Source organism: Triturus cristatus, chromosome 12 (assembly GCF_964204655.1).
Source record: "Triturus cristatus chromosome 12, aTriCri1.1, whole genome shotgun sequence".
Taxonomy (NCBI): Eukaryota; Metazoa; Chordata; class Amphibia; order Caudata; family Salamandridae; genus Triturus; species Triturus cristatus.
Window position 1 is genome coordinate 963040 of NC_140595.1, and position 18789 is coordinate 981828.

At 50.2% G+C, this 18789-nt stretch overlaps 1 protein-coding gene across 3 annotated transcripts in view; it reads right to left on the reverse strand.

Moving 5' to 3' along the window:
* The window catches only part of GNG7 (G protein subunit gamma 7), a 340568-nt gene that overhangs the window by 226905 nt on the left and 94874 nt on the right, over positions 1 to 18789 (reverse strand). The window contains exon 1 of one of the 3 annotated variants that reach the window (XM_085638529.1): positions 9366 to 9528. The exons of 1 other annotated variant lie outside the window; for it this stretch is intronic. The gene's annotated coding sequence lies outside the window, so the exon portion shown is untranslated. Of the gene's footprint in view, positions 1 to 9365; positions 9529 to 18789 lie in introns of those variants that run through there. One more of the 3 variants, XM_085638527.1, reaches the window with a different exon arrangement.

Here is an 18789-nt window from a genome sequence, read left to right on the forward strand (position 1 = left end):
CATGCCATTTCTGGACATGAGAATATTATTCCCCCCTTCTAGAGGGAAAGACATGTTAAAATCATACTTCAACTGTTAGCCTCTGACCAAAGCCTCAGCATCACAAAATGGATGCTGCTGCCACGACACAAGTCTGACCTCCTGCAGCTGGGAGTGATCCCAGCCAGGGAGGCCTGGACAATAGGTTTCCTGCTTGGGGAGGTGCTAGCACCTCCCCAGACAGCCTTTAGTGTATTGGGGCAGGGTGGGCTGAAAGGAATGAGACATGCCTGGGGCACACAAGGTGTTCCTTGCATAGTCCAGTTCAAACCGGCGCTGGGGCACTCCAGCCCCAGCTCTGGCGCGAAACTGGACAAAGGGAAGTGGGTGTAACCACCCCCTCCCAGGTCCCACCCATAAGGCGTGACCTAGCAGGTATCCCAGCCCCCCAGATTAGTATAAGAGTGGGAGTTGGGCCTCAAGACTTTAGATTATCCTGAACCTGCAAAACTGAACAGAAACTCTGGACCTTCGACATTCGACGAAAGAAGAAGACTGAAGAATCTCCCTTGTAGGCAAGGAGTGGCTACCCTGTGCAAACAGGCACCATCAAGAGACTACCCTTTGCTTTGCCCACGTTCTACGAGGAACCGACTGCAGAGCCTGACCAGAGCCTTGACTTCCAGACTTCTCCGACCCTGATCCACATCGACAGCAAAGCTGAGATCCGTGGAGGCGACGAGCGACGTGGGACCGGCTACCTGGAAAAAGTGGCTAGTAACTTAAAGCGCAGCTTCTGAGGTACCCTCGAAGTTGTGCACCGGGGATTGAGAAGCCCCAACCCCAAGCACCATCTGCACCGAAGATCAGCCCCCCACACTCCACGAGTCCTGCGTGGGGCCCTTCAGCATTTTTCTGCTTGCCGCGTCTGTCCGGTTGCTTGCCCGCTGGCTAGTGGCCTTTGTGACGACGCACCCTGAAATCTTCTGCGCTGGTTTGGCTCCTCCAGACTGGCTCCCGCTTCTCTGCAAAGAAGAAGCACCCCAGACCTTCCTGGTCTGCACCAGAAGCAAGTCCTTCGTTCTTCGTGGGTTCCGCTTGCCAAGGCTTGGTGAGTCCTAGTCCAACTTCGACGCCGCCGACAGCAAGAGCCTTCGTGGGACAGCTCGCCTCCTGGTCCTGGTCGTCCTCGACGCTTCCTGGTCCTCCTGGCTGCAGCGACAAGCTTCACCTTCACCTGCAATCTTCACGACATCGCCTGGTTCCTTCCTGGTTCCACGTGGTCACTGGCTAGTGACCTTGACTCTGTCCCTTCTGCTTGCAGGTTTCTTCTCTTCTTGATCCCAGCCTTGGGATCCACCGGACACTCTCCACTGACTGCCTGTCAGCATCTTTCTTCAGGCATCCATAGGAGTCGACGACGAAAACGACGCATCTTCACCCCTATGCACCCGCAGCCTGTGGGCTAGGTAACTTGGGTACTCCGGTGCTCATCAGGATAGTGACTATCCTAGTGTCTAGTTTTCAAGTCTCAACTTCCTAGCTACTCCGGAAGTGTCCTAAATCTACCGTTTTCTAAACTGTACTATTGCTATTGACTTTTACGCATTACGCGTGAGTGTTTCCACTCTGCACACGAATCCCGTGGGCCTCCCACTTCCTAACTAACGCTAGTGTAGTGTAGCCCCAGCGATTCCCTAGGCCTAGGCCTATTCTATTTCCGTGACAGTGGTTCTCATACCACTTACTTAGTATATGGGTTGCGTGGCCCCTAGGGCCTAACTGTATTACTTACCTGTGTGACTTAATGTATGCTTAAATAAGACTGTGTTGTACTTACCTCTAATCTCATAAAGAGTGCTGAGGGTTTGCTTAGAATAAATACACTTTATTTTATATATATATCTGTTGTGGTGTCCTTTCATTTGGTATTCAAGGGATTATATATGGTATCACAGCTGGCTTCACATGCCATTCAGAGTTTAGCCTAAGACTGCTCTTGTCCATGCTACCACTAGGATAGCTGGTCTATAAGGTTGACTTTACAACCAATCACCATAAGGGTATTTGGACTGATATAAGGTGTACACTAGAACTAGTGACATCATACATCAGGCCAACTTCTCACATTGGTGAGCAGCGGTTGGGATCTGAGCTTGCTGTTGTAATACCATTGTAATCTTGAGATACTAAATTGAAAGATCACACAGATATTGTCTAAGTACATATAACATAGATTATAATACTTAAGTCCTACTGGACTTAGTAGTTGTAGGTTGAAGGGAGTAACACACCCTGACTACAACTACTAGAGAGGTTTAGTAGAAACAACTAGTGTAGGTAGGTGCACACACCATACCCTCACTAGATCATGTCTCTGAGAGGAGATCAAGTAGATGCTCTCTCAGGAGGATCAGGTCTGCAAAAGATCCCCTCTAGATATGATACCTTAACATTCCAGGAGATGAGACACTTGTGTACCTCCAGAGGAATAAAACAGGGTGCAAACCCTACCCTCCTTCAGTTAAGACAACTCCTAGAGGAGTATGACATTCTTAAGGCATCTCAGGCAGGTGCCCTAGGCACAGAGGAGGGTCTACCCACCACAGAGGAGTCAGAGGAGACTTCAGATGAAGAGGTAGACAGCCAGGGCCAAGTAGGAAGACTTAGCCAGGCTAACCTAAGCTTACATGGGAGTTTGCATGGGGTCCCCCCTTACAGACCCCCAAGTAGGCTTACACAGAGAAGCAGGAGGGACAGATCCCCTTCAAGGGAATCCATCCACTCCCATGTCTCTAACATCTCTAATGCTTCCTCTCACAGGGGAATGACTTCACCTGAGAGAAAGGAGCATGCAGCCAGAATGAGGGAGGCTAATCTGAGGATTCAGAGGGAAGAACTTGCCCTTGCCAAAGAGAAGCTTGCTCTGGCTAGAGAACAAAAGTTAAGTGGGTTAGAACCCACTGGTGGCAGCAACATTCCTAGAGATAGAGACAGGCACTATGATAATAGAAACCTGAGCAAGATTGTCCCTCCCTACAAGTGTGGGGATGACATCCACAAATGGATAACTGCTTTGGAGAGAGCTTGCAAAGTACAGCAGGTACCCCAAAGTCAGTGGGCAGCTATCTTGTGGCTCTCCTTCTCTGAGAAAGGAAGAGACAAGCTCCTCACAGTTAGTGATGAGGATGCAGATAATTACACTGTCCTGAAGAGTGCTCTGATTGATGGGTTTGGCCTAACCACTGAACAATACAGGTTGTTGTTCAGGGATACCCAGAAGACACAGACTCAGGACTGGACTGACTTTGTAGATTGTGCCACTAAGGCTCTGGAAGGCTGGCTAATGGGAAATAAGGTTAAGGACTATACAGGATTGTATAATTTGATCATGAGAGAGCAAATACTTAACAACTGTCAAAACCAGCTATTGCATCAACACCTGATTGATTCTGATCTGACTTCTCCCCAAGAATTGGGAAAGAAGGCAGATAGATGGGTCAGGACTAGAGTTAAGCAGAAAAACCAGAACCAGGGCGGTGATCAGAAAAAGGCAGACCAGAAGGGTAATGATCAGAAACAAAAAGACCAGAAGTCTTCACCAGGCCCCCAAAAGGCTCAGGGGGAGGGTGGTCCCAAAAAGGATAAAAAGAAAGATGGCCAAAAGAAACCATGGTGCAACTATTGTAAGTCCAACTCACATTGGTTTAGTGAGTGCACCAAAAAGGATAAGCCCCCAGCCACCATTGCCCCTAAGGCAACTGTACCCCCTAGTTCAGCTGTAAGTGGTGGTTCCCAGCAAAAGGGTGTAGTAGGGTTAACCCTGGGAACTGAGGAGGATTCTGGCCTAGTCAGAGTACCTACTCAGGCTGTTCTGATCTGTGATGGGGACTTAGCTTTGTCCTCTACTGTAGGCCCCAGTAACCTGGGCAAGTACAGACAGACACCTTTTATCAACCAAAGAATGGCTCAGGCCTACAGGGACACTGGAGCCAGTGTCACAATGGTGACACCTGCTTTTGTGGACCCTGGACAGATCATACTAGGTGAGAATTACCTAGTGACCAACGCTAGCAATGCCACTACCTCCCATAGTGTGGCTATTGTTAACTTCTCCTGGGGAGGGGTAACTGGCCTCAAGAAAGTTGTTGTTAGTTCAGACCTTCCTGTAGAGTGTTTACTGGGCAATGATCTTGAAACTTCAGTTTGGTCTGAAGTGGAGTATAGGACCCATGCAGAAATGCTGGGGATAGATGCACATGTCCTTGCTGTGACCCGGTCACAGGCCAAAAAGTGCACCACTGAACAAGTGCTGGATCCTGAAACTATGGACCAGTCACAACCCAAGAGAAAGAGCAGTAGGGTTAAGGCTGTGCCTTCCCCCCTGCCTCAGGTGGTGGATCAGCCCTCCCAGGAGGATGATTCTGAGAGCCCTGAAGGAACTGTCCTAGAAGAACTTGAACCTGATCAGGTTGAGTTTCTTGGGACAGGGGGACCTTCAAGGGCAGATCTGAGGCAGGCTCAATTAGACTGCCCCTCTCTTGAACCCCTCAGACAGCTGGCTGCTGCTGAGGCTGCGGGGAATGCTCAAGGTACCCATAGAGTGTATTGGGATGAAGGGCTACTGTATTCAGAGGCTAGAGACCCCAAGCCTGGTGCATCCAGGAGGTTGGTCATACCACTGAAGTTCAGAGGCTTCCTTCTAACCTTGGCCCATGATATTCCCCTTGCAGGACATTTAGGCCAGAACAAGACTTGGGACAGGCTTGTCCCTCACTTTCACTGGCCCCATATGTCAGAAGATACAAAGGAGTTTTGTCGCTCCTGTGTCACCTGCCAAGCCAGTGGCAAATCAGGTGGCACCACAAAGGCCCCCCTTATACCACTACCTGTGGTGGGGGTCCCCTTTGAAAGAGTGGGCATAGATATTGTAGGACCAATGGACCCACAAACAGCATCTGGGCACAGATTCATACTGGTGATAGTGGACCATGCCACCAGGTACCCAGAAGCAATTCCCCTGAGGACCACAACAGCTCCTGTTGTGGCAAGGGCCCTGCTTGGAGTATTCTCCAGAGTGGGCTTTCCAAAGGAGGTCATTTCTGACAGAGGTGCCAACTTCATGTCAGGATACTTGACTGCAATGTGGAAGGAGTGTGGTGTTAACTACAAGTTCACCACACCCTATCACCCACAGTGCAATGGGCTTGTTGAGAGATTCAACAAGACCCTAAAGGGAATGATAAAAGGATTACCAGACAAGCTTAGGCGAAGATGGGACATCCTTTTACCCTGCCTTCTGTTTGCTTACAGAGAGGTCCCACAAAAGGGGGTTGGCTACAGCCCTTTTGAGCTTTTGTTTGGGCATCCTGTAAGAGGACCCCTGTGTTTGGTGAAGGAAGGATGGGAGAGACCTCTCAGACAACCCAAACTAGACATAGTGGATTATGTACTTGGTCTCCGCTCCAGGATGGCAGAGTATATGAAGAAGGCTTCTAAAAACCTTGAGGCAAGCCAAGAACTCCAAAAAGCTTGGCATGACCAAAAGGCTGTACTGACTGTTTACCAGCCAGGACAGAAAGTGTGGGTGTTGGAGCCAGTGGCCCCAGCAGCACTCCAAGACAAATGGTCTGGACCCCACACTATTGTTGAGAAAAAGGGAGAAGTCACCTACTTGGTGGACCTTGGGACTCCCAGAAGCCCCCACAGGGTGCTTCATGTCAACAGATTAAAGGCATATGTTGACAGGGCAGACATGGGGCTACTCATGGCTACAGATGAGGGGCAGGAGGAAGAGAGTGACCCTCTCCCAGACCTGTTGACTCAGAACCCTGATGATGGCTCAGTTGATGGTGTGGTCTTTTCTGACAGCCTCACTGTCCATCAGCAACAGGACTGCAGACAAGTTCTGCAATCCTACAGACATATGTTCTCTCTGACCCCAAGTCAGACAAACTGGTGCACCCATGAGGTGGACACTGGTGACAGTCTGCCTGTGAAGAGTAAAATCTACAGGCAACCTGACCATGTCAGGGACTGCATAAAAATTGAGGTACAAAAGATGTTGGAGCTGGGAGTCATTGAACCTTCAGAGAGCCCTTGGGCTAGTCCTGTAGTTCTTGTGCCAAAACCTCACACCCAAGATGGTAAGAGAGAGATGAGGTTTTGCGTGGATTACAGAGGTCTCAATGCTGTCACTAGGACAGATGCCCACCCAATACCTAGGGCAGATGAGCTCATTGACAGACTGGCAGCTGCTAAGTTTTTGAGCACATTTGACCTAACAGCAGGCTACTGGCAAATCAGACTAGCTGAGAGTGCAAAGGCCAAAACTGCTTTCTCGACCCCAGGAGGACATTACCAATTTGTGGTAATGCCCTTTGGTTTGAAGAATGCACCTGCCACTTTCCAAAGCAGCAAGACCCACCCCCAGCATAGGACCACCTAATATACTACCACCCCCCGCACCAATTACCTGCTGGAGTGTAAGCTGCTCTCCCCATTCAACAGTCAACTCTCTGCCACCCCCCTCCCCCCCCATAGCAGCAAGACCTACCCCCAGCATAGGACCACCTAATATACTATCATCCCCCCCCGCACCAATTATCTGCTGTTGGAGTGTAAGCAGCTCTCTCTATTCAACAGTCAACCCTCTGCCCCCCCCTCCCCCAAGCAGCAGGACCTACCCCCAGTATAGGACCACCTTATATACTATCCCCCCTCCCCACTCCCGCCAGCACCAATTCTCTGCTGGAGTGCAAGCTGCTCTCTCCATTCAACTGTCACCCAGCGGCAAGGGGCACCAGCATGAAAACCTCCATTTCGCAGTGATATCGCGCTGTAGGATCAGACTCTGGTTTTCGTGCCCTGTCCACTGTCCACAACCGCCAGGTGCTGCCAAGGACAGACTGAGGCCATATCCGAGACTCTCAACGCAATGCACGGGATAGCATTTGGCCCTGTGCTCTCCATGCTCCACATAGTCCCATTTTGACTTCTGAAGTATTAATGACCCTGCTGAACGGATAAGGAGATTTTTACATCGTGTTTTCCTCTTTTATTGATTAACAGATTTAACTGTGATATTTTCTGAGATTATACGGGTATTTGCTACTCCACTCCCCAACAATGCAGAGCTCTGGTCCTGCTCATCCTACTTTCAGTGTGCAGCGAGTGAGCTCGGAGTGCTTCGTACACACATCTACCCCCTAACAGTGTATTAAGGAAGTCTACAGCCTCCATCGCACCACAAGTCCTAGATCAGGCTTGGCCCCAAGCTCCTCGGCCATCCCTTGGCACACTACTGCTGCTAGTGCCACTCACATGGGCAGTGCCATGCCAAGCACACCCTCCCCACAGTGACCGTACCCAGCATACCATCAGAGAAGACTAAGGAGACAGATCCTTGAACCACCGACCCCCTGTAACACATGAGGGGCCTCAGCTCCTTGGCCATCCCTTGGCACACTACTGCTGCTAGTGCCACTCACATGGGCAGTGCCATGCACAGACCTCCCCACAGTGACCCCAGCATAGCATCAGAGGGCACTAAGGGGTCAGAATCAGATCCTGGACACCCCCGACCCCTGTAACACATGAGGGCCCCCAGCTCCTTGGCCATCCCTTGGCACACTACTGCTGTTAGTGCCACTCACATGGGCAGTGCCATGCACAGCCCTCCCCACAGTGACCCCAGCATAGCTTCAGAGGGCACTAAGGGGTCAGAATCAGATCCTGGACACCCCCGACCCCTGTAACACATGAGGGGCCCCAGCTCCTTGGCCATCCCTTGGCACACTACTGCTGCTAGTGCCACTCACATGGGCAGTGCCATGCAAAAGTCCTCCCCACAGTGACCCTACCCAGCATAAGCATCAGAGGGCACTAAGGTGGCAGATCCTGGACACCCCCGACCCCTGTAACACATGAGCGCCCCCAACTTTTCGGCCATCCCTTGGCACACTACTGCTGCTAGTGCCACTCACATGGGCAGTGCATGCCAAGCACACCCTCCCCACAGTGACCCCACCCAGCATAGCATCAGAGGACACTAAGGAGACAGATCATTGAACCACCGACCCCCTGTAACACATGAGGGCCCCCAGCTCCTCGGCCATCCCTTGGAACACTACTGCTGCTAGTGCCACTCACTTGGGCAGTGCCATGCCAAGCACACCCTCCCCACAGTGACCGTACCCAGCATAGCATCAAAGGGCACTAAGGAAACAGATCCTTGAACCGCCGACACCGTGTAACACATGAGAGCCCCCAGCTCCTCGGCCATCTCTTGGCACACTACTGCTACTAGTGCCACCCACATGGGCAGTGCATGCCAAGCACAGCCCTCCCCACAGTGACCCTACCCAGCATAGCATCAGAGGGCACTAAGGGGTCAGATCCTGGACACCCCCGACCCCTGTAACACGAGGGCCCCCAGCTCCTCGGCCATCCCTTGGCACACTACTGCTGCTAGTGCCACTCACATGGGTAGTGCCATGCTAACCACACCCCTCCCCGTAGTGACCCTACCCAGCATAGCATCAGAGGGCACTAAGGAGACAGATCCTGGAAGCCCCCGTCCCCTGAAAGACACGCAGGCCTCTACCACCCTGGGGGAACACGACTCTCTCTGCATGTGTTAACCATATGAACCCACCCCCCCCCCCCGCCTCCCATTCCGTGAACCCCCCTCACCAGGGTGAGGGGGCGTGACATCACAGGATGGGCCCCCGAGCCTCCCCTATCTCACGGGTATTCATTGGCCTTGGTGGGAGGGTTGAGGGCCCCGCTGCCCCCCCCCCCCCCCGTTACTCTTAGTCCAAGATGTGAAGCTCAGGGCCTCTCAGCCCAAGCCTGCAAGACCTCCCCCCCCCCCGAAGCACAAGTGCCCTGGGTCTGTCCCACAGGTGACCGGACCTGACACCCCCCGCACCTGCTTTGCCCCCCCCCCCCCCCGGGTCAGAGGACTGTGCCTTCTGCAAGACCTCAACCCCGGGCCAACATTCAAGGCACCACCAACCTGAACACCCCCACACACATCCTGACAGTCCAAACCACCCCCGTACGACACCAGAGCCCCACCCTCTGTGCCCCCCCCAGAAGCAAGACCCACCCCCAGCATGGGCCCACTTTATATACTATCCCCCTCCGCCCAATATAATCAACACATGACGCCCCCCAGGTCCAGTCAGTTGTCACCTCCTTGATCTCGGCCACGGGGGGGGGGGGGGGGGGGCAGGAGGGGGTTTATCAGCTCTCAGGGGCCGGGCCCTCCATCACCCCCCCCCCCCCCCCCCTGTAACGCCTTGTACTGCCCTCCGCCCCCCTGTAATATCCAGGACTCAGACCCCGCCCCTGGCTCCCTCCCCCGGGGACCCCTTCCTCACCGGCTCGGCTCTTCACCGGATCTCGCGGGCGGCGGAGGGGGCGTGCGTCGGGAGCGCGCACCTGTGCCAGCCGGCGGGCACGAACCGGGCGCCGTGAGCGCGCACCAACGGCACAGCATTGGAGGACTGCGCGTCACTGACACGTGACGTGACGGAGGGCAGCGCGAGCGCGCACAGCTGACAGCAGCGCGAGCCAGCGCCGCCTACTGGCCCACGGCCCAGCGCAGGTAAGCAGGGGCGGGGTTTAGAATGACGAGTTCAGGAATAAACCAAAGGAGCGCGAACCGTTCCCGGGAGGCGGAGATAACGGTCGCCGGCGGTGTGTGGCGACCACGTGCCTGCCACGGCCGTACCTCACTGTAGGGAGCCAGTTCATCGGGTGCCTGCCTCGGCCGTACCTCAGGGTAGTGAGGCAGGTATCGGGTTCTTGCCTCGGCCGAGCCTCTGTGTAGTGAGGCAGGTGATCGGGTGCTTGCCTCAGCCATACCCTGGTGTAATGAGGCAGATGATCGGGTGCTAGCCCCAGTGTAGTGAGGCAGTTGATTGGGTGCTTGTCTTAGCCGTACCTCGGTGTAGTGAGGCAGGTGATCGGGTGCTGGCCTCGGCCGTACCCCTGTGTAGTGAGGCAGTGATCCTGTGCTTGCCTCTGCCGTACCTCTGTAGTGAGGCAGTTGATTGGGTGCTTGCCTTAGCCGTACCTCGGTGTAGTGAGGCAGGTGATCGGGTGCTTGCCTCAGCTGTACCTCTGTGTAGTGAGGCAGATGATCTGGTCCTTGCCTCAGGCGTACCTCGGTGTAGGGAGGCAGGTGATCGGGTGCTGGCCTCGGCCGTACCCCTGTGTAGTGAGGCAGTGATCCTGTGCTTGCCTCTGCCGTACCTCTGTGTAGTGAGGCAGTTGATTGGGTGCTTGCCTTAGCCGTACCTCGGTGTAGTGAGGCAGGTGATCGGGTCCTTGCCTCAGCCATACCTCTGTGTAGTGAGGCAGATGATTGGGTCCTAGCCTCGGCCGTACCTCGTGCAGTGATGCAGGTGATCGGATGCGAGCCTTGGCTGTACCTCTGTGTAGAGAGGCAGGTGATCGGGTGCTTGCCTCAGCCATACCTCTGTGTAGTGAGGCAGGTGATCGGGTGCTTGCCGCAGCCGTACCTCAGGGTAGTGAGGCAGGTGATCGGGTGCTTGCCTCAGCCATACCTCGGTGTAATGAGGCAGGTGATCGGGTGCTAGCCCCGGTGTAGTGAGGCAGGTGATCTGGAGCTTGCCTCAGCCTACCATGGTGTAGGGAGGCAGGTGATCCTGTGCTTGCCTCAGCTGTACCTCGGTGTGGGGAGGCAGGTGATCAGGTACTTGCCTCGGCCGTACCCCTGTGTAGTGAGGCAGTTGATTGGGTGCTTGCCTTAGCCGTACCTCGGTGTGGGGAGGCAGGTGATTGGGTGCGAGCCTCAGCCGTACCTCGGTGTGGGGGGGGGAATGATCGGGTGCAAGCCTCGGCTGTACCTCGGTGTAGGGAAGCAGGTGATTGGGTGTGAACCTCGGTGTAGTGAGGCAGGTGATCGGGAGCTTGCCTCAGCGGTACTTCGGTGTAGTGAGGCAGGTGATCGTGTGCTTGCCTCGGCCGCACCTCAGTGTAGTGAGGCAGGTGATCGGGTGCTTGCCTCAGTGTAGTGAGGCAGGTGATCAGGTGCTTGCCTCGGTCACACCTCAGTGTAGTGAGGCAGGTGATCTTGTGCTTGCCTCGACCGAGCCTCGGTGTAGAGAGGCAGGTGATCCTGTGCTTGCCTCGGCCGTACCTCTGTGTATTGATGCGGGTGATTGGGTGCTTGCCTCGGACTTATCTTCCACGGGGACTGGGAGGATTTTCATGTTCCTCACCAGGTGTAATGCAGTCTGGTTGGTGTGACATGGCCTGGTTCCACGTTCTATGTTCTAGTGTGGAACCAGGTCTACAGAGGGTTCGTGGGTTGGCAGTTGGCCAGCGAGTCGATGGATGGGGTTTATTCATTAAAGCCTCTACGTATATCTACATGTATCGATCTCACTTTATTACACTGGCGACGATTGACGCATGCGTGGGAAGAAAGGTAGAGCAACCCCAACATCGGAGAGCATCGTGAGATGTGCAGGATTAAGTGAAAAAGGAGGAAACTGCCTGGGCGGAGGAGCAAGGAAGAAACAGCCAGGTCGTCTTTGGTTGAGGGGAGGAAGTCGGCGGGAACAGCGTACAGCGCCTAATCCGGTTTGCGAGTGTCTCAGAGGGAGCAAGGGGTTGGTGTTGTTCCTGACACGCATTGGATCGTCTGCTGTTGGACGTGTCGTTTTGGTGTGCACCACTTCCCGTAGAAACAAGACCGAAGGTTACTTCCAAGCCACAACAAAGAAACAAGCTGCTCCTGCCATAAAGAGGCCCAAAGGTTTATGCTGTCTATTCAGTGGCCATTGTGAAGCTGCTGGGTTATAGCAAATTAAAGAACTGCAGGTTAAAAGAAAAGGTTGGTGATTTAAGTTTTTTTTATTAAAAAGACAGCTTGTCGTCACGGTGACAAGCACACCTCGTTTCATATACTTTAAAGAATGCCTTGGATTGTTGCGATTGGCTTGTCAAGACGGTGACAAGCACACCTTTTACACTGTGTCTCAAGGAAATATAATAAATATATGGATGAGACTGGCTGACTAGCACCTCTGTGGGAACATTTATGTACGAGACTTGGTGGGAATCTCAATGGTTAGATTTATTTTATTTTTTTTGTTTAGTTTTTTTGATTGTCTATCTGGCATCTTTTTGTTTGAGTAAGGAAAAAGGCAAAACAAAGCTAGTTTCAGAGTTCTAGTGGTAGATTGTTTTTTAAAAAGACAGGGAGATGCAAAATGTCACTGCGCCCCCGTTTTTTCTGTCTGATCCAGGGGAACCTCCTGTGAAATGAAAAAAATGGAGGAAAATATTTGAAAATTATGCAAGAGTGTGTGGCACTAATTGGAGTGCGGAGAGGAAACAAGCACTTTTACTTCACTGCTTAGGGGGTGAGGGGCAAGAAGTGTTAGCTTGCCACAGCTAAGCCCCGCAGTTCAAAGGGGGTTAAATGAATACGAGGTATGCATTAAGCAATTGGATTTACATTATCTGCCAAAGGTTAGTACCATTATGGAGCGGTATTACTTTGGTTTAAGAGAACAAGGAAAGGATGAAACCGTGGAGCAATTTGTGACTTCACTGCGCAAATTGGCTTCGAATTGTAAATTTGGGGAGTTGGTGGAAGATAGAATAAGGGATCAATTTGTTTTAAGATGTTGCAGTGACAAGATGAGGGAAGAACTTTGGTTAAAGGATGAGCCACCGTTAGATGAAGTTATGATCATTGCAAAACGTGTGGGGCACATGCTCAAATGTGTAGGTGAGTTGAGTAAGGTTGATAAACAACCGAGTCTTATAGGAAAGGTAGAAGAGGTGGTATGTCAACTGTATCGAAAGTTGATTCTGTAAAAAAATCTGAGTGTCAACTACAAAAGTAAGGAGGAAGATAATAAAGCAACTAATATGCGATATGAAAGGAAAAATGAAATGACATTTCAGGGTACCTGCTATCGTTGTGGGAGATTTGGTCACATGGCTAATGCAAGAGAATGCCCTGCTCTCAAAGTGGTTTGTAGTGAATGTGGAAAAAAGGGTCATTTCGCAAAAAAACTCGTTTTCGTAACAAAAAAGACAACAGGAATGAAGTAAGAGAAGTTAGTTTTCAAGTAAATGAGTGTGGTGTGGAACAACCTTCTGAGTGGGTCATAGTGGGAGACGTGAAGATTAAAATTAAATTTGACTCTTGCTCTCATCTCACCTTTATATCTAAGGTTGAGTTCGAGAATAATTTTTTTGAGTAAGATCAAATTAACGAAATCAGATGTTAGACCCACAGGCTATGGCGGAACACCAATTAAGATGTTGGGTTATTTTATGACTTGTATAGAATGCAATGGAAGGTTTACTGATGCTAAAGTTTATGTGGCGGAAAAGGGAGACAACTTGCTGAGCTGGACTCATCAGGCACATTTGGGTATCATTCTCAACCCCAATGCCAAACCCCCTGTGCAAGTGCAGTCCATTGAGGATGTTGATAGCAAATTTGTAAAGAAGTTTAAAAGTTTGTTCAGTGACAAGTTGGGTTGTCTCAAAGGTTATAGTCACCGGATTAAACTTAAGCTTGGTGCTAAACCAATTGCAGCCACGGTGAGGAGGGTTCCCATCAGTGTGCAGGAGGCTGTGCAAAAGGAGATTGACAAGTTACTAGCTATTGGGGTGATAGAGTCCGTGGAGGCCACAGAGTGGTTGGCTCCCATTGTCGTGGCGCGCAAGGCCAACAATGAGATTCGTTTATGTGTGGATCTTCGCGCACTTAACAAGGAGGTTGTAGTGGACAAGTTTCCTCTTCCCAATATTGAAGAAATGGTTTCAACTTTAGATGGTGCGTGTTATTTCAGTACCCTAGACCTGGCATCTGCATACCACCAAGTACCCCTCAGTAGGGATTCACAAGAGCTTACTGCGTTCATAACTCCCATGGGGGCATTTAAGTTCTTACGGATGCCTTTCGGGTTAGTGTCCGCAGCCTCTGTTTTTCAGAGAATAATGAATGAGATCATCAAAGGGATACTCGGGGTCAGATGCTACCAAGATGATGTTTTGATTTGTGGGAAGACCATTGAGGAACGATGGCAGAGTAGACCGAGTACTGGGAAGATTGCTTAAGGCAGGTTTGTCTTTACGTCGTGATAAATGCAAGTTTGGTGTTACTGAGCTTGATTATCTTGGGCATCACATTGCGAGTAGTGGGGTAAGACCCAAAAAAGAGTTGGTGGACACCATAAAAAAATTGAAGGCACCGTGTTCAAAGGAAGAACTATCCTCGTTTTTGGGTATGGCTGAATTTTACAGCAAATTCATTAGGAATTTTGCAGATAACACTGTTCATCTCAGACGTCTACTGTGCAAGAATGCTGAGTTTGTGTGGGATGAAGTGTGCAAGGAGGAGTTTTTAGGTGTTAAGAAGGATCTCAAGAATGCACCCAATTTACAGGCATTTAAACCTGGGGATGTGACATATATTGTAACTGACGCCAGCAAAAAAGGTTTGGGCGCACTACTTTTGCAGATGCGTAATGGTTGTGAGGATTTAATTGCGTGTGCTTCCAGGTGTCTTAAAGGTGCTGAGCTCAACTATTCGGTCATAGAAAAAGAAGCTCTTGCCATCTTTTGGGCTCTCAACAAATTTAAGAAATTTGTTTGGGGTACCTCTTTTATTGTCAGATCAGATCATAAGCCACTCAAAGACATTTTTTAAAAGAAAGGTCTTGACTCTATCTCCTCTAGGATCAGAAGGTGGGTGATATCTCTGCAGGTGTATAATTTTATTTTTGAATATATTCCCGGAAGTACTAATGTCTCTACTGACTGTCTCTCACGTTTAGTGGACACGGTGAACTCAACGGATCTGTTTAGTGAGGGAGAAGAGGATGATGTGTGTGATGTAAAGGTGTGTGACATCACCTTAGGTGTGATAAAGGAAGATGAGTGGAAAGAAGAATTGAGTAAAGATTCTGAATTGTTGGGTGTGATGGAATTGTTGTCACAAGACAAGGCAAATAGGCTTGTGAAGCCTTGGTCTTTAGTCTCTAATGAATTAGCCATTGTCAAGGGCATCCTAACTAGAGGTACGAGACTAGTTCCACCTGAGTGTTTAAGGAGCAACATTGTCAAGTTGGCACACGAAGGACACATGGGTATTTCAAGAACCAAAGAAGGCATCAGACAAGATTTTTGGTGGCCTTGTTTGGATCTCATGGTGGAACGTGCAGTTTGTGATTGTGTCCCTTGCTTTTTAAGCGACAAAGTCCTCAAGCCCAGACAACCACCAATGGTTTATAGGAGATTACCCATGTGCCCTTGGGATGAGGTTGCTATTGACATTGTTGGTCCTCTTCATGGTGAACATCAAACCCCTTATTTAATTGTGTTGATGGATTTATACTCAAGGTGGATTGAAGTCAGTTCCGTTAGAGACATCACGACACAATGTATAATCAAGTTTTTAGATTCCATTTTTAAACGTGAACGTTTTCCTAATTCATTACTTTCGGACAATGGACCACAATTCTGTTCACGTGAAATGGAAGATTATTTACTTAAGTGTGGCATTGAACACAAAAGAATTTCGCTTTATCATCCTGAGTCTAATGGTGCCATTGAGAGATTGAACAAAACTTTGAAGGAAAGCATTCAACTGGCAAGAGTGAACTGGAGGGTTGAGTTGCAAAGTCGTATTTCTGCTTATAGATTTACACCACATTCTTCAATGGGGAAGACACCTTTTGAATTATTCAAAGGAAGGTCTTCTAATACTTTCTTGTGTCCAGGGTCGATGATTCTGGCTAAAGGTCTCACGAATAATGACATTGGTGAATGGAGAGGAAAAGAATTAGATCTTCAACAGAAAAGAAAAGTTTATCTAGATGCTCGCCGATCTTGTAAGGAAGTTGAGTTCAAGGTTGGTGACCAAGTCAAAGTTAAAGCTCCTGTGGGCTGTCAGAATTGGTCAAAATTCACTTCTGTGAAGAGTGTGGTTAAACTGTTTAAAAATGCTGTTAAAACTGATGATGGTCGTATCTGGAACCATAGTTGTGTTGTTCATGTTAAACTTAACAAAGAAAGGATCCCTGAGCCTGAATGTACTGTTGGGGGTTCGTCTCTTTCTCGTACAGAATCTGTGCCTACTCGAAAGAGTGATAGGGTCTGCAAAAGCCCAAGTTTTCTTCGTGATTTTATGAGATATTAATTTATATTTTTACCATGTTTTTTACTGTCATATGGTGTTCTCTCTCTTGTGTATTTAAGGAGGATGAAGGGTTGTGTTGAGTTTCTTGTTTTTCATCTTTGTTTCTTGCTGTTAATTTATTGCAAATTGTATTTCGAATGTAAGAGGGAAGAAGTGTGACATGGCCTGGTTCCACGTTCTTTGTTCTAGCGTGGAAACAGGTCTACAGAGGGTTCGTGGGTTGGCAGTTGGCCAGCGAGTCGATGGATGGGGTTTATTCATTAAAGCCTCTACGTATATCTACAAGTATAGATCTCACTTTATTACAGTTGGTGGATATGCAAAGTGCACAGGACTGCTTGGGGCGGCCTGCGAGGGCCGGCCAAGCAGTCCTGGTCACTTCAGGAGTGAAAACCACTCCTCTCCCTACTCCATCACCCCACTCCGCCCCGCCCGAAAGCCAGTGACGTGTATATAGGAAAAATAAAATGATAACAATTTTATTTTTCCTTTTTTCCAGTGGGGCGACGCTCCTCCGCCCTAGCGGAGGAGCCACCACTGTCCGAATATAAACTGCAAAATGCTAACCCAACTCTCGAAGCACAGACACTACAAGACGCACACTCTTTGTGCTGTGTATTTTGTAGCAGTGTGGAGGGCAGAAAACTCCCAGGAAGAGCAGAGCCAAGGTACCGCTTCATTCTAAGAGCCACAAGCTGCTGAAAAATCATAGGAGCAGCCTTAAACTATGGAACTCTGAACCTATGCACCACCACCTCGCTGGCAATCTTCAAATCGGAGCTGAAAGCCTTTCTCTTTCAAAGACATTTCAGCCAAGGACATCTTAGTTTACTTTTAGCGTGGGATATCACCTCCATGGTCTATCATTTCACCACTGCCCGAGTTTAACTGCTCGACCTCCATTTCATTGTAATGCTCTGGAGCTTTGTAACATAACCACCTTTTCGGACAATTGGTAATATTCTGTAATATTAGACCTTTATGGAACAACTTTCTGTTTTATTGTAAAGTGCTCCGGCACCTTTGGGTAATGTTCGTACTACATAAAATTGTGTAAATACACTTTCTCCCACTATCTGCCTCATCCTTCCCCTTTCTCCCTCTGACTCGCTTGCATCTCGCTACCTCCTTCTTTCTCCCCCTGCTTATCTCTTTTTATTTTGCTATCACTTATTCTTTCTCTTTTTCTTGTTTCTCCTATAGTCTTGGTTCCCTGTTCCATTGTGCTCAGTCATGGTACTCCTCATGGCTTGATGGAGTTGAGCCATCCAAGTAGCTCTGCAAGATGAACGCTTACAGCTGGCTCCGCTTGCATTTTTGTGAGGCCATTCAAATAGTAGCAGTTCATTAATACAACCAAGGGATCTTTACATGCCAATGCACCCTGTGGCAAAGGCAGTGTGGTGCCGTGTGCCCCAGTGCAAAGAAGGCAATGGGCCCCTTGACACTTTTTCAACTGTGAAATACAACAAAAATCAGGGTTCAGCTGGCCATGACGCCACTGTACCTGTGCACCAATGGAAACTACTCCCCCTGACTGCAAAAGCCCCTTCACTCCTGCTAATCTCACATGGCTTTCCAAGGCCTCTCATTATAAGCAGATGTATTGGCCGGTACTTACCGGTAATCTACTCTTCTTTCACAACCCTTACCTATTGAGAATCACCTCCTCCCACTACACAAGCCACCATGCTTAAAACATAATTATTGATCCTCCCAATATGGCATCCAGCCTACATTCTGTCACCTTTATAAAAGGCTGGGGTACTCAGCTCACATCCTGTCATACCAAGCAAATAAAACTGAAGAACGGGGATTGGGAGTGATGGAAACAGGCGAGGGCACGCCAAGATGGCGGTTGCAGCTTGAGACTGCTCCCGACCCCCCTTTGTCATTTGTTGCTATTCTTGTCAGAGAAGGCACTCCCCAGGGACCCGCTGTCCGCCCATATACCCCAGTTGATGTTGCGGCTGTTGTAGGGGTGGCAGCTGCCTGGGCGGATCTGCATGTCCCATTTTGCGGCCTTGGGCGCGGACATTGCGGCCTGCCGGCAGTAGGCCTAGGCCAGAGGAGGGAGAGGAGACTGGGTCGCTTGCTACCTGGACATGTCCGCATTGAGAAGGACTGATGGCCGGTCTTTTCTTCTCAGGCCTGGTAGAGAGGGCCGCGGCCCCTGCCTTGTGGGGATGCCACATGGAGGAGGCCGGCCCTCCCTAGACCTCGGCTAAAGCTGATTTCAGGTGCTCTCCTGATCCAGAGAGTAGGCCCTTGTGGGCTTGTGCCTCCCGTGGGAAAGCATCCTTTGCCAATGCGGCATCGTGGCATCCGCGACCGCTGAAAATGGGGCAGCGGCGACACCGCAGATCCTGTGGGGCGGCCATGGGTGTGGGCATGGACTTTGTGGCACACAAACGGAAGACTGAGGGAGACGAAGGGGCAGGGTTGACCTGCTGCCCCGCCGCAGCTCCTTTGAGGGGAACTGACATCCACTTCATTGTGCTAGGGCCCAGCTGGTAAGCCACCATCCCAACAAGTGTGGAGGACATCTGGATATCACCAGCTCAGGGATCCCTACAGGCCCATGATCACCGCCTGTCAGTGTAACA